We start from the raw sequence: 26,083 nt of genomic DNA on the forward strand, positions 1-26,083 counted from the left end.
TAGAGATTGAGGATTAAAAAGTGAAAGTTTTACCCAGTGCCATGAAGTTAATAAATAGCAGAGCAGAAATTTAAGCCGAATTCATGTAGCCCTTCATTGCTTTGCTACACTGCAAAGACGAGTCATTAAACGTGCCTCAGCTAAGTCAGAATTTCAATGTTGCTACACATTTTACTTTTTCACTGCTCAGAGATAAAATGCTTGATCATTCCCATTTATTGGAAGTATGAGATTCTCCACTTCATTCAAGGACACTACTTGGGAGATATTTCCACCGTTGAACCAGAACTGTGTCCCTTTCACTTTGTCCTATTTCGTGATAGCCTGAAATTTATCCTGTAATATCTGCATCTAAGCATTATTCACTGGGAGCTTTTTCTGAAGAAATCCTGAACTATGAATATTATTATGAGTTTTCTCATCTCCTCTCATGTTGCTTTTCAACAAGTTAGAGATAATATTATAATAATCGGTAATTGCACGGCTTTGGATAAACCTCATGGCTATTATACCAACACCACACTAATAATATGTTTACATAATATAATGCATTTTTATTTTTGTGTAAAGAGAATTTTACTCTTCACACTATTCTATTTCTTCTCATTTTATGTGGACCTAGCAAAGGCAAAGGTTTCAAAATAGCAAATTGTTAAACTTTAATAGTAGAGGCTACCCTTATTTACATGACTCAGTTGGGGAAATGTTTAGTATTACACCATACCCTGAAGGTTAATAAACCCGGGCTGGGTTAGACCAGGGAGGCAGGGGGAGGAGATGAATTCCAGAGTGAAGCAAGGAAATAGAGAAACAATGACATGAGAAATATTATCATCAGATTAGAAGATAATCTCTTTCCTTGCTTTCCAAAGAGGAAAAAGGAATGAAAGGAATATATGAATAACTGCAACCAGGAACAAAAAGCAGGGTGTGTAAATAGTATCTCAGAAGCCACGTTAACTTTGCAAAAGAGTAGGGAAAAATCAAGAAATAAGGAAATAGAGAAGTTGGTGGGGGGGGTAGGAAGAAATCATAGCTGAACATACCAATTTTATTGTTAACAGATAACTTGATTTATTTTATTAACAGTTTATTTTATTTACTTTATAAATAAAATAGTTTATTTTATTTATTTTATTTTATTTTATTTATTTTAAAAAGCATTTTATGGGGGCGCCTGGGTGGCGCAGTCGGTTAAGCGTCCGGCTTCAGCCAGGTCACGATCTCGCAGTCCGGGATTTCAAGCCCCGCGTCAGGCTCTGGGCTGATGGCTCGGAGCCTGGACCCTGTTTCCGATTCTGTGTCTCCCTCTCTCTCTGCCCCTCCCCCGTTCATGCTCTGTCTCTCTCTGTCCCAAAAATAAATAAAAACGTTGAAAAAAAATTAAAAAAAAATAAAAAAATAAAAAGCATTTTATGTATTTATTTTATAATGCTACTGGATTTCTTAGCATTAGTTATAGAATTTCCTGAGTACTCTGAAAATAATGAGAACTACTGTATTCTTAGCATTTTTTAGATATGGCGAATATTCATTGTTCTTTGGCTGCCCAATATCTTGTTCTATTTCTAACAAGAGATTTGCTTTTAGAGAATTAACCTTTTTCCCCTTGGATACAATATGACCGGACAGTAATCAGCTTTACTGTCTCTAACCAAAGGTTGAGAGTCTTTTGAACATTGAGCAAGTTATTTGGAGAGACTTCATTGTTTGGGCTGTGTTCTAGGTGCTCAGATTTTTAGATTTAACCCCTAATAACAATTAGGCATTTCACACAAATTGTGCCCGTTAGATGCTTACATTGTAATTTGATCTTAAAGTGACAGAGTTGGACTTTTTTCATTCTATTGCTGATAACTTAATGTTCTAAACCAGAATTTTCTGTATTTCCAAGCTTTAGCCCTCCAAGATTTGCTTTGGTTTCTGAGTTTCCTTATAGATTTTGTGGTCTCCCACTGGCTTTACAATACATTTCCATTGCTTAGTTTAAAAACCTGCTAATTATCCATAGGACTTTGACCCTCTTTCCTTGTTTTAACCCCAGCGTCTTCATTCCTCAGTCTCCTCAGAGATGGTTCTCATACTTAGCAACAAAGAACTTCAGCTGATACATAGAGTATAGTTTACCTGAAATCATGGTGGTTAAAGTGGTGTGTTAACATTTTGGAAAAAATTAAACCAGTAATGTGAAAAAAAAAATGCATGGAGAATGGCAGAGTAGTCAAGACTCTGGGAATATAATAAAGAGGATAAAGATTGTATGGCACATTAGCAATTTTTTCTTTGAAAAAGAAGGAAAAGGGACACCTGGATGGCTTAGTTGGTTGAGCATCCGACTCTTGATTTCAGCTCAAGTCATGATCTCACTGTGAGCTCAAGCCCTGTGTGGAGCTCAGAGAGGAGCACAGAGCCTGCTTGGGATTCTCTCCTCTTCCTCTGTCTCTCTCCTGCTTTGTCTCTCTCTCAAAATAAATAAACTCAATAAATAAATAAATAAATAAAAGAAATACTGTATATAGATTCTGATAAAAATAATTTTGTATTTATATATCTAAATTTTCCCCTAATATGCTCCAACTTTTTGCTTCTGATATCATTGCCTTAATTTGACTTCTTATCACTAAATGCCTTATTTATAGCTTCCTCTAGTCCAATGACACCATTAATCTATAACCACTCCTCTCTCTACCACTCCTAGCTCAAGGCTCACACTACACTACTTCCAGGATTCTTTCTATTGTATTGTTTGTATTAGTTCCCTGATCAAAAATTTTAAGTAACTCTCCATTGCTTTTGTAATAGATGTCTGTCTTACCAAAAAAAACCTTAATATGATACGTACTCGCTTATTCCAATTTCATGCCTTGATACTTTCCCTAACATGCTTTCATTCTATCCCTTCAAAATTAATTGAAGTTACTTGATTTCATCTCATTTTCTCTAGCTTCCTAGCTCTTCTCAACTCTTTATCTTTGGGTTAAAGTGAGATTCAGTTAGTCTTATCATAACCATATTCATACCACAGACTGGTGGGATAAAGAAAAAAGGGAAGAAAGAGACAGAGAGAAAGAGAGAGAGAGAACAGAGTACCTAAATTCTACTACATCTGGGGCACCTGGGTGGCTGAGTCGGTTGAGCATCCAAGTCTTGATTTCAGATCAAGTCATGATCCCAGGTTCGTGAGATCGAACCCTGCATTGGGCTCCATGCTGAGCATGGAGCCTGCTCAAGATTCTCTTTCTCTCTTTCTCTCTCTCCCTCCTTCCCTCTTCCCCACTTGCATGCTCTCTCTCTAAAATAAAATTAAAAAAAAAATTATACTACATGTAGGAGATAGAACTTCAAAGTAATATATGTAGATGTTGAATTTGCCCTCATCCAGTTTCAACATTCAATTCTAGAATTAACCATTGTTATATTTATTATAGAGTTATAAATTTATATATTAAGTTTTGTTTGAAACAGGCTTCATTCAGTGTAGTTATCTATGTCATGACTCCAAATTCTGTAATAATTTTCATCACCATCTATTAAATATCATAGAAAATTTTATTAAATAAAATTATATTGAATGTCACTTTATTTTCAGATTACCAAGCTTCAAATCAAACTTAATAAGTATGCTTTTCATCAATAGAAGAAAATTTGGTCAAAGTTATTAGATTACTTTCCAATGTGCTACCAAACTAATCAAACAACTGAAAAGCCAATTAGTAAAAATTTCAATAGATACTACACTGTGGGCAATTAAAATTCTTAATAATTAATTGGCCAAAATAAATTTTCTAGAATTTCTTCACAGTATATAGTTTAGTGGTTATATGAATTTTACAGTTAGGCTAGTTGGACTTAAATTGCATCCTAATCCTACTAAGAAATGACTTAGAACTTTGTGACTTAGTTTCCTCATTTTTAAAGTGGTAGAGTGCCTACCTGACATAATTATTATGAAGTTGAAATGAATGAATACACAGAGGATACATGGAAAGGAGACTGGCACATAGTAAGCATTCAATAAATGGTATGTGTTTACTGTTACTTAAATGAACATATAAATATTTAGAACTTCTGGATATTTTCATTAACAAGATACTACTTAAAAGGCAACAAATAAAATATCCAGTTAAACCAAAGAAATGGGAAAAATCAATAGTTATCACAGGATAAATGGATAAAAATGAATTTAAAGAAATACTGTCTTTTAGTCTCAAGACTGAATATCCATCAGAAGGCAAAGAATCTCATTAGGTATGCAAATATTAAAGCTTATTTTGAAACTTTATTTGAACCAAAGATGAAACAATTGCTAAATCAATACATTTGAAAAAACTCAGACAGTGTTGGAATGACCATAGGTCATATTGTGAGTAAAACATAAGGTGCATATTCTTGATCCGTGATACCTTTGCCTGGCCTCCTAATCCAACCCAGCTCCTTGAATGAGATAACTCCTAAGATCCTATAGATCTCCCATTTCATTATGTCTTCTCATACTTTTCAGAAATTTCTTTTGTTTTTGGACTGTAGGATAATTTCTTGAGAATAATTTCTCTATCACATTAATTTTTGACACGGCAATCTATTATTCACTGCCTCTTGTATTAAATCACACATTTAAAAATATTTTGAGTGTAGTTGACAAACAATATTACATTTGTTTCAGTTTTCAACATAGTAATTCAACTTCTCTATATTAAATAACATGTTTTAGAAAAATACTTTCTTCTAATCTTCAGTTTTAGCTCATTTCCATCTCTGGACTGCATACAGACACTATCCTATCAAATATTGCTAAGAATATAAATCAGAAATGTTTAGCAGTGTTTTTCTTTTTCTTCCAACAGGCCCATTTTAAAAGGTAGCTGTTCTTTTTCTGTGTTATCTCTTTCTAAACTGTGAATTTCAGTCGCTCTGTAATACCTGTGAAGGCTTGGAAGGAAAGTAGTTCTGTGACATGCCACAGCTTTCCCTCACCAGCCTGTTTCTAACAAACATAGTTTAACCTCTGTAAGTTTGGGATTTAATAAAAGTTATGTTGAGATGAAGTTCGTGATTCTTCACTGTGTTTTTGATAGTATTTCTGCCATACGCACCATTTATTTTTACTTATAACTTAATTGACATACAAAGAAAATAGTTGGTTTTGCCAAACTCCAAAAGAATTTGACCAGATTTTATACTTTTTTTTTTTTGAGGGAGGGGGACGGGGAGGGGGAGGGGGAGGGGAGAGGGAGGGGAGGGGGAGGGGGAGGGGAGGGGGAGGAGGAGGGAGGGGGGTTTCAAAAGCACAAAGGTTTTATAGGGATCATGGCTTTAGCTGATTGGCTGGGGAAGGGTTGTGGCCTCAGCCGATTGGCTGGGGAAGGATAGAACAATGGCTGCCAAGGTGTGGTTCCCAGATCAGCAATTATCAGTGTCACCTGGAACTTGTTAAAAATGCAAATGTTGGTCCTGGTGGTCACAGACCTACTAAATCAGAAACTCTGGGGGTGGGGCTCAGCAATCTGTGTTTGAACAAGTCTTCCAGGAGATTCTGATGCACCTGAAGTTTAAGAACCACTGTGTCTGAGGATCTCTAACATGTTTGGCCTCAGTGTATACAGAACATTTCTCACTGGTCACCTATTAACCATTGGCTGTCAGCCTTGCTGTGCTATATAAATCCTAGCACCAAACACCATCCCCAGAGACTCTGATTAATTGGTTTGGGGAGGGGTAAATGCTCCCACGTCATTCTAAGCCTGGACAGGATTGAGGGCTCCTGCCTCTGGCTCCTACCTGAGAGAAGCCCTCCCTCTTCTACTCACACTTTCCACGCCTCTCATACTCCCCTTCCTCCCACCTTAGACTTCGGAAGAATGCCTCAATCAGTAGCCTGCTTTCTTAGAAAACATAAGTTACTCAAGGGGAGGAGGCGTGGTCTGAGGTTTGAGCAGGAACCTCTTTCTGCGGTCATGTCAGGGACATACTCACTAGTCGGCCGGCCTAGGTCTGCTCTTTCAGTAACCGTCAGTTTGTTCTCTGTATTCATCAGTCTGATTCTTCTCCTTCTATATTCTAACCTCAATTTTAGCACTTAAGTTTCTTATGGCTTCTCAGAGACGTCACTTACCTCCTTACATTTTTTTATATGACCAGTCCCTTCATTTCTCTTTTATATACAATGAGACCTCTTTCTCTTATCCTTGGTATAAAACACTAGGTTAACCCCCATGTTATAGGCTCACATAGTATCCTTAACTTTTTCAGAGTGATTATTAAAATTATAATTCATGCATTTCTCTCAACATTTTCATTGAATGTCTATTATATGTGAAGCATTAATCTTGGTGGATTCAGCAAGGAATAAAACAGACATTATAGTGGGAAAGACAGACAATATGCTGGATAAATAAGCCAAGTGTATGGTATATTTCTCGATGAGAAGAATTAAGGAGAAAAGGTATGAAATAGAGATGATTATAATTAATTATTTCCATAATTATTTGATGGATGCTTATCTTCCCCATGAGACTCAAATGCTGTGTCAGTTATATTTAGAGCCGTATCTCCAGGACTTGGAAGGACATGACTTGTAGTATGTACTCAGTAAATATTCACTGGATAAAGTGAAATGCATGGAGAAAAACATTTTGAAAACACTTGGAATCATTAACAGCATGATTGATATTTATTGTTTTGTTCAGCCAGTCAAGAAGAGTATATTCCAAGGATAATCCTTGGAAGAGGTTCAGAAAGGGAGCAAGGAAAGGAATCAACATTAGTCGAGTCCTAGTAGGTGAAAGAGCAGACGTAGGCTGGCCGACTCCATTTTGTTCTGTGTCCCCATCCTGTTCTGTATCCTCCTTCTTGAGTGACTATGTCCCCAACATGGCCACAGAAAGAAATTCCCACTCAAACCTCAGACCACGCCTCCTCCCCCTGAGTAACTTCCCACTCACCCGTTCAAACTTCCCGTTCAAACTTCCCGTTCAAACTTCCAGTTCAAACTTCCTGTTCAAACCACGCCTGGCGACCTGCGTAACGGGACTCTGACCCAATCGGCTAAGGCCACGACCATTACCCCACCAACCGCCCCTAGATCCCTATAAAACCTTTGTGCTTTTGAAACCCTCCCTCTCTCTCCGGCATCTCACTGCTGCGTCGGTGCAGGTAGGGGATTGAAATCGAGCTAGCTCAAATAAAGGCTCTTTGCTTTTGCATCGGACTCCGCTCCCTGGTGGCCTTTGGGGATCACAAATTCTGGGCATAACAGTAGGTTCTGGAACTGCCCTGGGTGTTTCATATTTACTATCACATTTAGTCCTTTAACAGCTGGAGCTGTTCTTTCATTTTAAAATGAAGGACTGAAATTATTTTTTCAGTGGTTTATTAATGATTATCCTTTAACTAGATGAGCAATTTTAATTGTCATTTCCATCTTTAGTGTGATTTCTTGCCAGATAAGTTTTTAGCTCTGAACTTTTCAGTTAAAATTATGACGCTCGATTTCCTCATATTTAGACTTCCCTATTTCCAGCCTGACAAATGTTTATATAGCATTTGCTTTAATTAAAATAGAAAATGTAGAGCTCAGTCAGAAGAGTGTGGAACTCTTGATCTCAGTGTCATGGGTTCAAGCCCCACATTGGGTGTAGAGATTACTGAAACAATAAATAAAATGTAATACATAAAAATTAAAACATAAAGTGGAAAATGTAGTACTTGTAAATGTGAACACAAAGAAAATTCCCACTCTCTTCTAGAGAGAGAGAAATAATGTTTATTATCTCTAGAGAGAGATAAATAAATAATGTTTATTTATTTTTGAGAGAGAGACAGACAGAGTGTGAGTGGGGGAGAGGGGCAGAGAGAGAAGGAGACAAAGAATCTGAAGCAAGTTTCACGCTCTGAGCTGTCAGCACAGCTCGACCTGGGGCTCAAACTCACAAACCATTAGATCATGACCTGAGCGGAAGTCAGAGGCTTAACTGACTGAGCCACCCAGGTACCCCTCATAACTAAATTTTAAGGACTATGGCCTGAAACCAACTTTTCCATTGTTCTGATTAAGCTATCCATCTTCATATCAGATCAGGAAGCTAAATGATAGTTGAACATTATAATTATATCATAGTGTTGATGAAAGTAAAAAAAAAAAAAAAGTTGGCAAGATTAAGGAAATGCTCAGCCACAGATAGTATATGGGATTTCCCCTAATCTCACATCATTCTGGCTTTGTTAATGTATACAGAGTTCAAGGAGTTGATGTGTGAGGTCACTTCATGAAGCAATAGTTTATTATGAATATTCTTGGAAGAATAAAGAAGGTTAGAGATGATACAGGGGATACTGGAATTTTTTGAAAGAAAGATGTTGGCATCTGACTGTAATGTGTGAAGAGGTCAGAGTTAGTAATCTATATGGGCGGTTTATCATGATGCTGGAAGTGATAAAGCAATACAGGAAGTATGTGTATAAACATGTTTTATTGCCTTACATTTACTTGCATACCTGAGAACGTGCCATTTGTCTTTTTCTTCAGAGAGTAAGAACTCCCTAGTATGGTTTGGGGTTTTAACTTTTTGGCATACAAAATATTTTTGTTTGAGAAGGGAACTGTCTCCTAGGTGGTATCTTTAAAGGGCCAAGAGCCCTCCAGGGTAATATGCTCAAAACTGTGAGTTCTAAGAAAGCAAGGGGGTTCATGTTCAATCATTTCTTTGTATTTCTACCTCATAGAATGGTGTTGACATAGGGTAACAACCTAATATATATTTGTTAAGTTAATGAATAATGTTCTGTGATTCAGTTGTTCTCAAAGTGTGGTCTGGGGAACCCTGGACATACATGTGATTAAAATCATGTATAGATAAAAGATCCATTAAAACTGCAAGACAAGGGGCACCTGGGTGGCTCAGTCATTTAGGCCTTTGACTTCCGCTCAGGTCAAGATCTCATGGTTTGTGAGTTCAGAGCCCTGTGTCAGGCTCTGTGCTGACAGCTTAGAGCCCAGAGCCTGCTTCAGATTCTGTCTTCCTTTCTCACTCCTTCTCCCTCACTCATGCTCTGTCTCTCTGTTTCTCAAAAATAAATAAATATTGGGGCGCCTGGGTGGCTCAGTCGGTTAAGCGTCCGACTTCAGCTCAGGTCACGATCTCGCGGTCTGTGAGTTCGAGCCCCGCGTCGGGCTCTGGGCTGATGGCTCAGAGCCTGGAGCCTGCTTCCGATTCTGTGTCTCTCTCTCTCTCTGCCCCTCTCCCGTTCATGCTCTGTCTCTCTCTGTCTCAAAAATGAAAAAATAAAAAATAAATAAATAAATAAATAAATAAATAAATAAATATTTTTTTTTAAAAGCGCAAGGCAAACCAATGGATTTTAATATAACACTAAGAAAAGTTCATTGATATGGAGTATTGCAGCTCACCTTTCAGAAGCTACCGTTTATCAAGTTTTAGTGTAACATCAAAGAATAATATCTGCAATTATCTGAAAAGGGTATTAAAATAACTCTCCCCTTCCTAACTGCATATCTAACTGTGAGACACTGTGAGACACTGTGAGAAACTGTGAGACACAGTTTTCTTCGTGTACCACAACCAAACAATATATCACAATAAATTGAATGAAGAAGGTGATTTAAGAATATGACTGTCATTTATTAAGCCAGACCTTAATGAGATTTGAAAAATAGAAAATAATGCCTCTCTTCTCACCAAACATTTTTGTGGAGAATATTTTTCATAAAAATGTGGTATTATTTTTTAAAGTTTATTTATTTATTTTTAGAGAGTGGGTGCAGAGAAAGAGGGAGATGGAGAGAGAACCCCAGGCAAGCTCCACACCGCCAGTGCAGAGCCTGATGCAGGGCTCGAACTCACAAATCACGAGATCATGACCTGAGCCAAAGTTGGACGCTTAACTGAGTGAGCCACCCAAGATACCCCCAAATGTGGTATTTTTCGTAAAGTATGGTATTTATGTCAATATGTCATGGACTTATTTCTATTTTAAATGAATTAGTAAGAAATATTTTAAATATTTGTTTTTATTTTAATGTAGTAAAAAGTAAATTTTTTTCATATACACATATGTATATAAGTATCCCACATAAACAAAAGCATTTTTTAAATTACCCAATAATTTTTAAAAATAGAAAATTGTCCTGCAACCAAAAAGTTTGAGAATTGCTAATGGAGGGCCCAAATAAGCTACCTATTTGCTTAGGCCCCAACCTAGGAGTTATCTCTAATTCCTCACTTCTCATTCTCCACATATAATCAATCTGCAACATCTACAGGCTCTATCTTACATTCATTCTCTTTCACTGTTCACAGCATCCATTGCTAACATCTTGGTCCAAGTCAACAATATCTCTGTGTGAATGATTGTAATAGCCTCTAACTTTGCATAACCTGTCTGTACTCTTGACTGCAGAGAGTTTATGCTTTTTTTTTTGTTTGTTTGTTTTTTAGAGGTATAGTTGACATATGATGTTATATTCATTTCAAGCATACAACATAGTAATTTGAAGAATTTATTTTGTATACAACAGCCAAAGTGGCCTTTTGAAGACGTAAAGTAGGTTGTTTTACTTCTCTGTTTAAAACATTCCAGTGGAGGGGTGGGGGCTGGTTACCTCAGTCAGTTAAGCAACCGACTCTTGATTTCAGCTCAGATCATGATCTCAGTCATGAGAGTGAGTACCATGTTGGGCTCCAAGCTGGGCATGGAGCCTGCTTAAGATTCTCTCTCTCCCCCTCTCTCTTTCTCTCACTCTCTCTTTTTCTCACTCTCTCTTTTTCTCACTCTCTTCCTCTCACTCTTTCTCTCACTCTCTCTTTTCCTCTCTCTCTCTTTCTCCCTCCCTCTGTCCCCCCCCACTCTGTCTCATTAAAAAAAAATTATGTAAATAAATTTTAAAAAAGACATTCCAATGGCTTCCCATCACCCTCACAATGATATCCAAACTTTCAATTACCTACGTATCCTTGCATCATATGCTGACTTCTCACCACACATCACTCTACTCCTTTGACACCATGATCCAGCCACAGTGGATGTTTGTTGTCAACTCTTTCCCATCATTCGGATCTCTGTTCAAATGCCACCTCCTCAGTGAAGGCCTTCTTGATCTTGCTTACCCAATTGTTCCCTATCCCTTGATTTATTTTTACTCTCTAATCTCTTAAACATTCATATTTTTTCTTCACAGCATTTATCACTATCTTGAATATTATATTTATTTTTATTATCTCAGTCTTTGCTCTGGACTGTAAACTCCATGAAGTAAGGACTTTATTAGTCTTGCTTACCACAATATTCCTAGTGTTTAAATTAATATGTGGTACACAGTAAGTTCTCAATGAATACTTATTAAATAATAAATGGAGAGCAGGACATACAAACAAAACCATAACTATTGAATACACTGGGTATGATTAAATTAAATTATAGTATATTCATCCATACCAGTCACAATCCAGTGAGAAGAGAAAAAGTACAACAGTAATTTGAACAGAGAAAAATGGTTAACCAGTTAAAGAAGGAGAGAAAACTGTAAGAAGTAGAGAAGTAGCAGATGCATGAAACATTTATTATTCTTTGGGCTGAAGAAGAGGGAAGAAGGAAAGAAGAATCTAAAAGAGCTCTCCTCTCTCTGCCCATGACTGAGATTCAGACCTGTAGAGAGGGTGAGGCTGCCACAGGAACATGTAGCATGCTGATGGCAAGAAACTTGCGGAGGGAACTACAACTGGTCACTAGACCAAAACTTCAGGGTGGCAGAAAACCTTAACGGAGCATCCATGCTGATATGTGCAGCTCCCAGTGCTGATATGAGCACTACTAGGCCTTTTCCAGGTCCACTAACTGGCTGCCATGCCAAAAACAGCACTCAGGAAGCAGGAAGAAAAATTCCTTCTTCCAACTCTGGCTTTGAGGTGTCTCTCCAGCACCCTCTATTGACAGAGCCTAAAATTGAGCCAGGTGTTAAAGGAAAAGTGTTTATTTATTTATTTATTAAAAAAAAAAAAAATATATATATATATATATATTTTTTTTTTTTGAAGAACACAAGCAGGAGAGAGGCAGACGACGGGGTTGAGGGGTACAGAGGAACTGAAGTGGGCTCTGCACTGACAGGCTGATAGCAGCAAGCCTGATGTGGGGCTCAAACTCATGAACCGCTAGACAATGACCTGAGCCAAAATCAGATGCTCAACTGACTGAGCCACCCAGGTGCCCCAAAGGAGAAATGTTTATAGCATCCAGGATCATAAAACAGGGCAAATAAGAGTGGTCTTGGACCTGAAAGGCAATGAACTGATAACTGGCACAGTATACTATGGAAGGAATATGCACCTATTAGAAAGAAAATGTTCTAGAATATATATAGCATGTCTCAATTTTGGGGAGCCAACTCACCAACATGATCCTATTTTTGTATGAACAAATAAGAAACATACCAACTGTTCACTGTGTGTATACCACAGGATAAAATTAGGAGCCAAAAGGGGTGAATAGTAATTTTACTGTAAACACGCAGATGTATTGAATTGCAACAATGAGCACATATTACTTTGGAAATAACTGCAAAATGCACAGACATCATTTTTCACCAGCACCCCTGCCTTCATACTGACAGGGTCCCAAAAGTTAGAAAGCATACTGTCCTCCTTTTGAAAGCATCTTGCTTGGTCCGTGAGAATTGAAGTGGTCTCACTGACCAGTTCTGACCAACGATATGTAGTAGTAATTGGCTTGGGAAAGGAAGGATCCTAAGAAAACTCTTTGTTCTTAAAAAGAGATCCATGGAAAAAGATATTCCTTTTTCCACCTCTAGGTCACTGGTAAGTGAGGATGTGTTGCTGGGAGCTTAATTAATCTCTTATGACGATGAACTAGCCCAGCCTCTGAGCATGACAAAACCAAAAGATGGCAGTACTCTGGATCCCTGATTACTTATTTTAGCCACAGATTTAACCATCTCCTTATAGCCATGTGGCTTCTAGATGCCTTGCTATGTAAGATAAAAAGTGCTCTTAAGTTTAATTCACTTTTAGGTGGACTTTCTGTTATTTGAAAGTGAAAATATTTTCTCTTATGACAATCATGCATATGGGCCTTTTCTGTACATTGACTATACAGATAAAGCTTATTTCATGTTTCACTCTGTATGTGAAACAATAATACCAGTAGTGATAGCTAATATTTATTGTTTTGTATATCTATGTGATAAATGCTTTTTTATTGAGATATAATTGACATATAACACTATATTATTTTCAAGTGTCCAATATAAAGATTCAATGTTTTTGTGCAAAATGATCACCATGGTGTCTTAACATCATAACCATACCATTACAAAAATACTGTTTCTTATGATGAGGACTTTTAAGATTTATTCTCTTAACAACTTTTATATATAAAATACAGTATTATTAACTACAGTCACCATGCTACATATTATGTCCCCATAACTTATTTATTTTATATCTGGAAGTTTGTACCTTTTGACACCCTTCATTCATTTGTCCCACCTCCTCCTGCCTAAGGCATACACCAGTCCATTCTTTGTATCTATGGACTTGGTTCTTGTTTTGTCTGCTTTTTTTTTTTTATTTTGTGTTTTTAGATTCCACATATAAGTGAGATCATATGGTTTTTGCCTTTTTCTGTCTGATTTATTTCACTGAGCATAATCTCCTCAAAGTCCACCCATTTTGTTGTAAATGGCAAGATTTTATTCTTTCTTTATGGTTGGATAGTATTATAGGTGCTATAAATACATTATTTCATGAAGTTTTCACAAGAACACCGATATGAGTATACTTTGTAATTGGGTTACATAGTTGAAAACATAATCTATATCTTGAAAAGTCTCACAAATCAGTGAGCAGATAAACCACTATAATAATATAGTATGACAAGGGTTATAGTAGACTATATACCCTTCTATGCCCATCACCTTTTTGATGGACTAATTTCTCTTAGTTCATATTTTAGAGAACGCTGATTCTATCCCATACCCCACCACCAAGAGTGGGTATGTGACCTACGCCTGGTCAGTCAGGTTATCTTTGTCCTAACCAATGTGAGTGTTCAGTAAAATAGGCAAGTGGCTATAGCTAGTTCAATGAGAAACTATCCTAGGACTTTTCATGGAAATCTTAAGAAAGCAGCTGATGACCTTCTTTGCCACCATGCAGTGATAGCCTACTTGAGAGTAAGGCCAACATAGAAAAATAAAGATGGAGAAAAATACATGGACTCCTGAGGACATTTGTTAAGCTGCTATATTCAGATATGCTTTAAAATTTATTTCTTGGGCTTTCCACTGACTTTAACTTAATGCATTCTCTTTAGTTCCCCCTTCCCTATTTTTAAATCTGTTTTGGGTTTAGTTTTGGAACTTGCAAACAAGAGATATGATGTGACAAATGTAGGCAAAGATCTATGGTTTCCCACAGGAAGTTTGCCTATTTTAATTCTGGGTAATATGGTTAAGGAAGTTCTAATAAAATATATCTTGGTAGAAGTGATACTGAGATGTTTTCAAAGAAGAAATGATTAAGCTAAGAAGAAAGAAGAAAGTAATGGGACCGTGTGCAAAGAGAGAATATAGTATGTTCACAAAATTACAAGTTGTTGAGTATGACCAGATCTTAGGACGCCTGTGGCATTTAATTTTTTTTTTTTTCAATGTTTGTTTATTTTTGGGACAGAGAGAGACAGAGCATGAACGGGGGAGGGGCAGAGAGAGAGGGAGACACAGAATCGGAAACAGGCTCCAGGCTCTGAGCCATCAGCCCAGAGCCTGACGCGGGGCTCAAACTCACGGACCGCGAGATCGTGACCTGGCTGAAGTCGGACGCTTAACCGACTGCGCCACCCAGGCGCCCTGGACGCCCGTGGCATTTAGAGAGAAGATAAGATTGGGAAGATAGGCAGGGGCCAGATTTTGTACAGCCTTAGGTTTGGGTTTTATCTAGGAGTTGATGGGGAGTTATTGATTTGTGTATTAGAAAGTTTTTTATGGTGTGCCTGGGTGGCTCAGTCAGTTAAGCCTCCAACTTGAGGTCATGATCTCACAGTTCGTGGGTTCAAGCCCTGTGTTGGGCTCTGTGCTGACAGCTCAGAGCCTGGAGCCTGCTTCAGATTCTGTGTTTCCCTCTCTCTCTGTCCTTACCCTGTTCACACTCTGTCTATCAAAAATAAATAAACATTAAACAATTTTTTTATAAGTTATGATGGAGTTGGGGAAGTTATGTTGGAAGAGATAAAACTAAAGGCAGATCCAATGAGATTATTATAGGAATCTAAATAAGAAGGGAAAAATCCCTAAAGTAATAGTTAGGAACCACTTAATGAATAAAATTGGCAGGGCTTAAAGATCAATGGATATGGGAAATGAGGTAGAGAGAAAAATTCTAGAAGGACTCCATGTTTTTTATTTTAGCAACTAGTAGTGCCATTTGCCAAAAGGGGAGAGCAGAGAGGATAAGAGAGTTTGTGGAGTCTCATGATGAGTTAAAACTGGCATTCAGGGGACAAAGACCTGTTTAGAGTCAAAGGTTAGGATGCCAAAAGGTAGAGATATTAACTGAGGACTTGACCAAGGAAGAGATGATCAGGATAAGTGTATAGATCGAGAAGAGAGAGGAACCCAGGATGAAATTCTGTGGAGAATCAAGTTTAAATGGTGAGTTTCCAAAATACACAAAAAGGAATTGCAGATAAAAGGAGAACAGGAAGAGTGTGGTTTCACAAAAGGCAAAGTAAAAGCTCCAAGCAAAGAGTGGGGAAAAGTGGCAAAATATATGCTGCCAAGAAATTCAGGTAAGATGCCTGAAAATCATCCCTTGGGTTAGCAAATGGATTCATTTGTGGCTATCACTGAAACTTTCATTGGAGAGATTGGAGCCAAGCCCTAAGTGCTCTGGCTTGAAAAGAATGTGAAAGTGGGTAATTTAAGACACTAAGATTGCTTTATTTTATGTTTTTAATTTTTTAATGTTTATTTTTGAGAGAAGAGAGAGAGATAGAGTGCAAGTGGGGGAGGAGCAGAGAGAGAGGGAGACACAGAATCTGAAGCAGGCCCCAGGCTCTGAGCTGTCAGCACAGAGCCTGACATGGGGATTGAACTCAGGAACTTGGAGATTATGACCTAAGCTGAAGTCAGAGGCTTAACTGACAGAGTCACCCAGGCACCCTGAGACTATGATTGTTTTAAAGTAGGAAGCAAATGATTGGTCAGAAACTAGAAGAAGATGTAGGGATCGAGGTCTTCTATCTCTCTCTGTGTCTGTCTCTGTCTCTCTGTCTCTATCTTTCAACATTCTATGGAAGAAACTTGACTTATTTAAACACTGAGGGGCAAAAGCTGGGTGAAAACAGGGGCTGATATTAATGATCAACAGATCTAAATGGTGGAACAAGTTTCTGAGAGAGGGTTGAGAGATTAATCTCAGACTAGAGGAAGTTTCCTCCTATTGAATGAAAGAGATGCAGATACATGTTGGAGGTGGGGAAGGAAGTGGCGAGTGTTGCTGCCTTGGGTTTCAACTTGAAATAACAGCACTCTTAAGATCTGCTATTCATTGTGATGGTAATTATAGGCAAAAATAATAAAAGGTTATTTTCATTCCAATGCAAGAATACATTATAAATATGCAAAACACTTTATATTCAAAAGTTACTTGCAGAGATGAAATGACAGATGTACTGTTAAAAGAAGGTAGAAGAAAAATCTACAGTGATAAGTAAGGCGTTTATCTAGTAACTTCTAGGACTGATGAAATTATTGAAAAGTTTTAGAAATTTATTCCAATTGGCAGCTAACTAGAATAACTGAACCTGAGCAGTGAAATTTTGGTAAGTATGCAGATTTCTTCCCATAAAACATAATTAAGCTTATTATTTTGAAATAAACTTTGGAAACATTTTGAGGTCTCTATATCCTATAAAAGGAATGAACGGTTACCCATAAAACATCCTTTAAAAATTATAGTGCTTTGAATGAGAGAAAAGTCTGTGATGGTTTTGGCTAATATCGGCATTAACCAGGCTCATTAGCAATTTTATTCATCAGCCACGATGACAAATGCCACTGTCTAGTTAAAAAAAAAAAATTCCCGAATTAGAAATCTATGCTCTCATTGGGGATATTTAGAAAAACACAATGTTGGTTTAGTTGGCGGTTCTTAAAAGTGTATATCAAAAATCTTTTTTTTCAATTGTGATTGGAATAAGGAAAATATCTAGCCAAGGTTTTACTTTCATGAATATAATTTATTTAAATTGCCAGTTCTGCTATGCTTGTCAAAATCATTATTTATTTGTTGATTGAGAGAGTAAAAAAAAAAAATGAGTGGGGGAGGGGCAGCGGGAGAGGAAGAGAGAGAGAATCCTAAGCAGGCTCCATCCCCAGCATGAAGCCCAGCATGGGGCTCAATCCCATGACTGTGAGAGATTGTGACCTGAGCTGAAATCAAGAGTAAGACACTTAATGGACTGAGCCACCCAGGCACCACCCCCCCACTTTATTTTTATATAGTCATTTTCTCCTACTTATTTTATTTTTATTTTATTTTATTTAAAAAAAAATTTTTTTTTTAACTTTTATTTATTTTTGAGACAGAGAGAGACAGAGCATGAACGGGGGAGGGGCAGAGAGAGAGGGAGACACAGAATTGGAAGCAGGCTCCAGGCTCCGAGCCATCAGCCCAGAGCCCGACGCGGGGCTCGAACTCACAGACCGTGAGATCATGACATGAGCTGAAGTCAGCCGCTCAACCGACTGAGCCACCCAGGCGCCCCCTACTTATTTTATTTTTAAATGCTCATTGAAAAACTTAAATTATGTAGATACATAAACACATGATTTGTAAAACTTCAAATTGTGCATGTGTGTGTATAGAGAGAGGGGAAGAGTGAGAGCTATTATTTGTATATCTAATGCATAGTTTTAATGTAGATCATGTTACATATTTTGTTCTGCAATTTGATTTTCCACTTAATATTATATAATGGATATAGTTTAATATTTTACCTCCTTATTTTTAAATGGCTACATAATTTGCTAGAAATTACTTTACCACTCTTTTGCATTATCAAAAAAATTTTTTTATTAAAAAATTAATATAGGGGCGCCTGGGTGGCGCAGTCGGTTAAGCGTCCGACTTCAGCCAGGTCACGATCTCACGGTCCGTGAGTTCGAGCCCCGCGTCGGGCTCTGGGCTGATGGCTCAGAGCCTGGAGCCTGTTTCCGATTCTGTGTCTCCCTCTCTCTGCCCCTCCCCCGTTCATGCTCTGTCTCTCTCTGTCCCAAAAATAAATAAAAAAAAAAAAAAAAAAAAAAAATTAATATATATTCACATTTAAAAGGGTGAATATATATTCACATTAAAAAATGCACTATGTGCATTTCTGGCACATGGTAAGCATAAGCACTCTGTGTTGTGTTTTCAAAACTATTGTTATATTTTATTATTTTTATTAACATATTGCAGATGAGAAAGCACTGTTGGATTAGATGACAGGAATAATGTTACATGGTTAGTGGAGGAGGCAGAATTGGAACCCAGGACTTTAAACTTTTATAAGAGGCAATAGTAATACCTTGTGTCAAGTAAGAAGAAAGAGGAAGAGGAGAAGGAGAAGAAGAAAGAGGAGGCCAGAGGAGGAAGAGGAGGGGGAGGAGGAGGAGAAGAAGAAGGAAGAGGAGAAGAAGAAAGAGGAGTGGAAGGAGAAATAGATGAAGAAATAAATGAAGAAAATGAAAGAAAAAGAAATCTAAACCATAGCATTGAGGGAAAAACAATTAACTGCCCAGTGGAGTCAGGAAAGGATTTCATGGGAGCTGGTGACTATTTCTCTGAGACTTAAAGGTTGACAAAGTACATGTACAGCCAGAGTGTTTTGAAGGAGGATAGAGGGCAGTGGATGGGGGTTGTCAGGGTGTGGTGAGAAGAGAGGGAGCTGATTTGATTGAGGGGCGAAAAGAAAGGTGGGGGAGAGTTTTGTGGGGAATTGACAGGGACTCCATAAGAGATGAGAGAAGATTCCAAACAGTGGGCAAGGTGGGGTTGGGCTTCACGGGTCCTGTGGAATTTGGGGCCAGCAGAATCCAACACAGGCTGAGAGATGGTCCAGAGCCAGGGCAGACAGGTGGTCTGCAGACACCAGTTTGGGAAAATACACTTTACCTAAAGCTGAATGTATTTTTAGAGAATTGTAGTCTCAGGATTTCAGACAAATTAATTTTCAGGACAGAGCCACTGTGAGTCTGTTAGAAGCAGACTCAGTGGCAAGTGTGATTCTGCAGCGTTTGGCCGATGAGACTCATGTTACAGACGAGACGCCTCTCCTGGAGCATGATGTGCTGTGGAGGAAACGTGGGCATTCCATGCAAGGGGAAATGGTTAAGTGATCAAAAGGAGTTCAGGACTTGTGCAATGCAAAGCCACTGTCACAGAAAACTCCAAATACGTTTTACTTTTTACACAGAGAATTGCACAAGGACGTCTCGGAAGGCTCCAGCCAGACAACCGTAATCATCCTGACGTACCTGGATTCCTACCGCTTTTGCCTCCAACAGCACATTTGGAATATTTTATAAATCTGCCCCAGAGACAAAGAGGAAACATTTTGTTGTGAAAATCTGGCTTTTTGTGATTGGACCAGGAACATGGCACACACATCTAATTCAAGAAACTAGTTGGGGCGCCTGGGTGGCGCAGTCGGTTAAGCGTCCGACTTCAGCCAGGTCACGATCTCACAGTCCGTGAGTTCGAGCCCCGCGTCGGGCTCTGGGCTGATGGCTCAGAGCCTGGAGCCTGTTTCCGATTCTGTGTCTCCCTCTCTCTCTGCCCCTCCCCCGTTCATGCTCTGTCTCTCTCTGTCCCAAAAATAAATAAACGTTGAAAAAAAAAAATTAAAAAAAAAAAAAAAGAAACTAGTATCGTCTGGTAAAACATCTCTTATTTAGTAGAGATTCAGGGTTTTTAAAAAAAACATTTCTCTATGGGCTTAACTAATGATTCATTTGTTTATTTTTAGTGCATTTGTTTATCCTCTAATTATTAATAATATACTCAGGTGTTGGCTCCTCACATCTCCTTTCTTTGTCAACAACAAAGGCAAGCCCAGCTTGCCTCAAAATGAGGTAAAATGTTCACTATTTGAGAGCCATTGATTTTGATGATTTTTCATCATAAAAATTATACATGCAATATAAATGACATGTAAATTCCTTATACTTCACTGTGGCTTTTATACAACATAAAACCAAAATATTAAATCTATAAAAAGTAAATTCAAGCAAAATTTGAATCATTAATCAGGCAAACAATGTTGTGTTGTGCACAGTGGAAAATCGGTGCTGAGTGCTATGGCCCGACTCCTTTTGCATCTGACAGGCTTAGACTTTGTTATGCCATCTTTAGACTCAATTCTGTGAGAACTTTTCTCACATTGTCTTACAGGGAGGTGACAGAGAATAATGGGTAAGGGCAGAGGCTCTAAAGCTGTATTGCCTGGGTAGTTTATTTTATTTTTAAAAGTTTGTGTGTTTGTGTGTTTGTTTAGAGAGTGTGAGCGGGAGAGGGGCAGAGAGAAAGGGAGAGAAAGAATCCCAAGCAGGCCCAGTGCAGTCAGCGCAGAGCCTGACTCGGGACTTGATCCAGTGAGCTCTTAGATCATGACCCGGACTGAAATCAAGAGTCAGACGCTTAACACTTAACAGACTGAGCCAACCGCCACCCAGGTGCCCCTCCTGGGTAGTTTAAATCCTGCTTTTGCTACCACTTACTGGCTCTATGACTTTAGGCAAGTTACTTAACCATTTTGTGATTTAGTTTACAAATCTGGAAAATGGGAACAATCATAGTCCCTACAGCACTGGGTTGTGATAATTCAGTGAGTTAACGCCCAAAGAACAGAACACAGAAAATATGCAATAAATGTACTAGGCTGTGATGTCATTTGTTATACACATATAACTTATAACTTAATTTTCATAAGCCAGTGTGGTGACTTTGCAGTGTGTCAACTTGGCTAGCCTGAACTACATTTCCCAGAATGACCTTTCTTGAATATTTGTGGTTAGGTTAAGCCACAAAGAATAGTCTTGTGCAAGATTTGGAAGCCAGAAGTGAAGAAGCAATTATTTTGCAGCTCACATACGTTGTCATTTATAGGCTGGCTCACCCAACTTGTGTAAGCCAGGGGCTGGGCCTACAATTCTTCTACTTTTCCCCTTAGATCCTCCTACAGTTTCTCTGACTCCTGGGACAGGCATGTTTATTTAGCTTCATGGTGAAGCCCCCTGACCACTCCAGGATTCCCACACCACTAAGGGCAGAGGAACAAACACTGACATCAATTTCAGTCCATCCTTGCAAATTCCAGCTTGTGCCTGTGGTTCTAGCTAATTCTTGGCCTCCCTGACTTTGCATCCATCTTTTCTTCCTGACTGCCTGCCTCATAGATTTTATTTTATTTTATTTTTAGATTTATTTATTTTTGATAGAGAGCACAAGTGGGAAGGGGCAGAGAGAGAAGGAGACAGAATCCGAAGCAGGCTCCAGGCTCTGAGCTGTCAGCACAGAGCCTGACGTGGGGCTCGAATCACAAACCTCGAGATCATGACCTGAGCCGAAGTCAGACACTTAACTGACTGAGTCACCCAGGCGCCCCTGCCTGCCTCATAGATTCTAAGCTCCAGCATCAATGGAAAGAAAACAGACTTATAGAGACTGCTTTTGTTTTTAATTTTTAATGTTTATTTAATTTTGAGACACAGAGAGAGAGAGAGATAGAGTGTGAGCAGGGAAGGGGCAGAGAGAGAGGGAGATACAGAATCTGAAGGAGACTCCAGGCTCCGAGCTGTCAGCACAGAGCCCGATGCAGTCTTGAACTCACGAGCTGTGAGATCATGACCTGAGCTGAAGTTGGAAGCTTAACCAACTGAGCCACCCAGGTGCCCCTAGAGACTGCTTTTTAACCAGCTCCCACAATTGTGTAAGGTCAAATCTCTATAACAAATTCAAAGATAGGTAGATAGACAGACATATAGATAGATGCCTAATGGCCTCGATTCTCTGATTGAACCCCTGTCTGATAAAGCCAGGAATAATTAAAATAGTTCCACTTTACAACAACATGATCATAAACACAAATGAAAACATGAACAATAAAAATACATGAACATCTGCTTATAAGATCATTTATAAAATTTGAATAAAATTATCTTTTAAATAATTTTAGTAAATAAAACTTGACAATTTAAAAAATTCTCAAAAGGTGTCCTAAATTGTATTTATTACCTTTGTAGAAGACATGTAGCCTTGAACTTTTCTTAAAAAGAATCATAAGATTCTTTGACTCTTTCTCAGTCTCCAAACTTACCTCCTGATTCAAAGGAATCCTACCTATCTCTCACTAACTTACTCATTCTTTATTCATTCAGTCATTTTAAAACATTTTTGAGTCTGAAATCCTGAAACTATGTATGTATGTGCTAGACATGGGGTTGTTGCTAAGTATACAAAAACAAATAACTGTCTTTTGCTTAAAGGATCTGAGTAGTCTAAAGGAGAGAAAAGCAAGCAAACTAGCAATGACAGTATGGTGTGTTGACTGCCATGATAGAGCTGTGCAAAAGACTCTCATGGAAGAGGCTGTCAACCCACAAAAGGAAACAGGAAAGAGCTTTCTAGAGAGAGAATATTTGAGTTGAATGTAAGAATATAAACAAGGGTTAGGCTGTAAAGGGGAAAGGTATTTCAGATAGAAGTACATGACTATGAAGTTCTGGAGGTTCGTGGAAACATGGACGATTTGGGAAAATGCCTAGGAGGGAATCATGAACTTCAAGGTCAGGAGCAGGATCAGGGTTAGAGTCACAGCTGTGAAATTATTCTAACTCTGGAGATGGTTATAGTTATGAATGAGAAAATACATACTGAGCACAGAAGGAGGAAATTGTGGCCAAGGATGGCACTCAAGAGAGCCACCCTACTTTGCAAAATGAAAGGAATAAGAACCCTTGAAGTAAACAGAAGGGGCCAGAGAAGAGGCAGAAGAGAGTTAAGTTCTAAAATCCAAGGGAGGAGGGAAATATTTCAATCTAAAGAGAATGTGATCAACAATGTTAAATGCTGAAGAAAGCACAGGTTAACTATGGATTGTAAAGGGAAATCATGGGTTACAGGTGACCTTTCAGTGTGTACTTTCAGAAGAATAGAAAGGCATGAACAAGTGAGCCTGAATGCCCACCAAGAAAACCCAGAACTACTGATGTAGACGGGAGCTGGGAAAATATTTTATCTTGTCATGGAAGCATTCGTTTCCCTTCAAAATTTTCTGTGGTAGTCAATCTTTAACACAAATCTAAATCTGCTACAACCCTTATAAAAACCATTCAGTATCTCCCCAAAGCTTACAATATAAATTGTCTGTGTTTTCAATACCAGTTCCATACTTCCCTTTCTTGTAAAAGGATGATATAACCCACCATTGCCATGTGACTTACGGTGACTTCCATTGGATGAGTTTGTATCCCAGGCCATTATACTGGGCTTGTTCATATGACTTGCTTTGGCCAATGACATATAAGCAGATGAGATGTTTACTTCATCCAAGCAGAAGTTTTAAGGACCATTGTGTGTATCCAACTTCCTCCTATGAGAATTCCTGTCCCACATAAGGAATGCTCCTTAATCCTGGGTGATCTGAGGGGAAGACATGTGGAACAGAATCACGGCAGATGACCCACAGTCACTGATATGTAACATGAGGAAAATTTAATGTTTGTCATTGAGCCATTAATACTTTTTAGTTGCTTATCATTTCTGCAAAGCTAATTAATACATAATTTGGTAATGAATTTGGAGTATTGCTATTACAAAGTACCTAAATAAGAGAGTAGCTGATGCAGATTTATATCTAAGACTGATCACATTAGCAAGTTTTGGATATAAGATAATGCTTTTATGATAGGACGAAACATCTTTTTAGCCCTCTGTGTCACTAGTTTCGGATCTTCTTAAGTATTTAGCTTTCATTACCATGTGGAATAAAAAGACAAGTTTATTCCAGTTTTTCTAGTGGGTTTTTACCCTCATACTCTTCTCTTGAGTAGTGACATTTCAACATGACCATTATTTAGTTATCATGGACATACAGATTTTTAAACCTATTTTGTAACTACAAAATTTAGATATTTATCTTTTACAATTACCATGTAATGTATGGGTGACTAGCAGAAAATTAATAATATATGACTGTTCTTAGGCTTTGCCCTTTTCATATACACTGGAGAAGGTTCTCACCTACTCTCCATTTGGAGAGGGTTATGTAGAATCTGTAATTCCCCTTAATATTTGGGAAACAACATAAATGAAAATCAGAATTCTTATTATCCCACTCTTCTCGGAATATTGCAACTGTTCCCAACTGAACCATGTGGGTAATGGCTTCAATATGAATTAATATACATGTTAGCTTACTCCTTTGTGGCACTCAGCCCATCTCTGACACCCCTCATCCCTGAGCTTTACCTGAGCCACAGTTAGTCTCTCCTCCCATCTCCAAGCACAGCTTCACCTGCTCTCCTACCTATTCCTGATCCTATCTCCTTCCCAAATCTCACTTAATTTCACAAATTTAATCTATGTCTTAATGGTGAAATTCAAGAATGGGGTTTAGATGTGGGTAGAGATTAAGGTGTTTGTGGCATAAGTTATTGAATGATTTTTTTTAATAGTGGGTTCCTTTTAAGGTTTTATCAAAATACAACATAAATTTCTTGTTACTATGTCAAAACTGTCATATCAAATACTTTTTTCTATTTCTTTCTGCTTCCCCACTTGTTACCATTTTTGATGAATCAGGGATACTTCTCTGTAATTTGAAATAAATCTTTAAAAGAACATATGTGAGGTCTCTGTATTTTGTTCTTGGCCTCTTTGATGCCATTAATTGTGAGTTGGCCTGAGATGTAAAGCTTGGTAGAGAGCAGAGCCATTCAGATTGATCTCAGGACTGGTAAATCCCAACCAACAGTCTATAGATTTGTAAAAAAAAAAAAAAAAAAAAATATATATATATATATATATATATATATATATATATATATATATATAATATATAAAAATATATAAAAAAATATATATATATTTTTAAGCAATAAAGTTCAAGGAATAGCCCAAGAAAATTATACTAAATATATGTACATATTTTCAGACTCACACCATTTGAGACTCAGACTGAGAAAGGTTTTAGTTATCATTCTCCCTGGAACACCTATCTCTTGAAGCCTTCTCCATCAAAACTGCCTCCCTTCTTTCGTTTCTTTGCTCTGTAGCCAAGCCAAGAATAAAATTCTAAGCAAGCTTCGTGTGAGTTAGAGTCTTTTTTTTCCCAACAGAGCTTCTACAATTCTCTTGTCAGCTTGCCCAGCTTGGCATCGTTGTTCAGAAAAGTTGTGTTCCTTAGTTTGTCTATTTCTTAGTGACATAGAGGTATTAAAATCTAAACCCTAGGCTAGTGAACAATATTCATGCCTATTAAGTCCCAGTGCTATGACTCCAGGTCTCTGAACTTGGCTGCAGTTAGTTTCAATCACTTGTCTGATTGTGAGCTCCCAGTTTATTACTCTTCCGCCACTGCTTATAAAATCATTTCAGAATCACTTTATAGATTCCTTGAGTGGTATCTCTCAGATTAAAAATGCTTCTTTCTCTAATTATAATATTTTATTGTTAACCCTCCCTAATTAGGGACATTTCATGTTATCTATCCTTTTTTGGGATATTCAGTAAAACTGGTATTGCTATTGCTATTTTAGGGCAGCCCCACTTTCAGTTGCTCCGCATGTTTATATGACCTACTTTATTTGTGCTTCATTAACAGAAGCCAGACCTGCTCGTATGCTCCCGAAGGAGATGCCAGGGCCCTTCTAGACTTGGTCTTAAGTTCATAGTCAAACACCTGGAGTTTTTCAGGGTAGACCATAATGACTCTTTCAGATTTTAAGTCCCTTTCTGAAATTCCATATCTATATGATACCAAAACAAACACTGATGCAGTGAATCATGTA

At 38.0% G+C, this 26,083-nt stretch overlaps 1 long non-coding RNA gene across 1 annotated transcript in view; it reads left to right on the top strand.

Annotated features, from left to right (window-relative positions):
* Positions 1-7,085: 7,085 nt before the first annotated feature.
* LOC112857636 (uncharacterized) overlaps positions 7,086-26,083 on the top strand; it is an 85,979-nt gene continuing 66,981 nt past the window's right edge. The window contains exon 1 of the long non-coding RNA XR_015246302.1: positions 7,086-7,152. This is a non-coding gene — a long non-coding RNA (uncharacterized LOC112857636). The remainder of the gene's footprint in view (positions 7,153-26,083) is intronic.

The sequence above is a fragment of the Puma concolor genome, chromosome E4 (assembly GCF_028749965.1).
Source record: "Puma concolor isolate L17-30 chromosome E4, mPumCon1.1.hap2, whole genome shotgun sequence".
Lineage (NCBI taxonomy): Eukaryota > Metazoa > Chordata > Mammalia > Carnivora > Felidae > Puma > Puma concolor.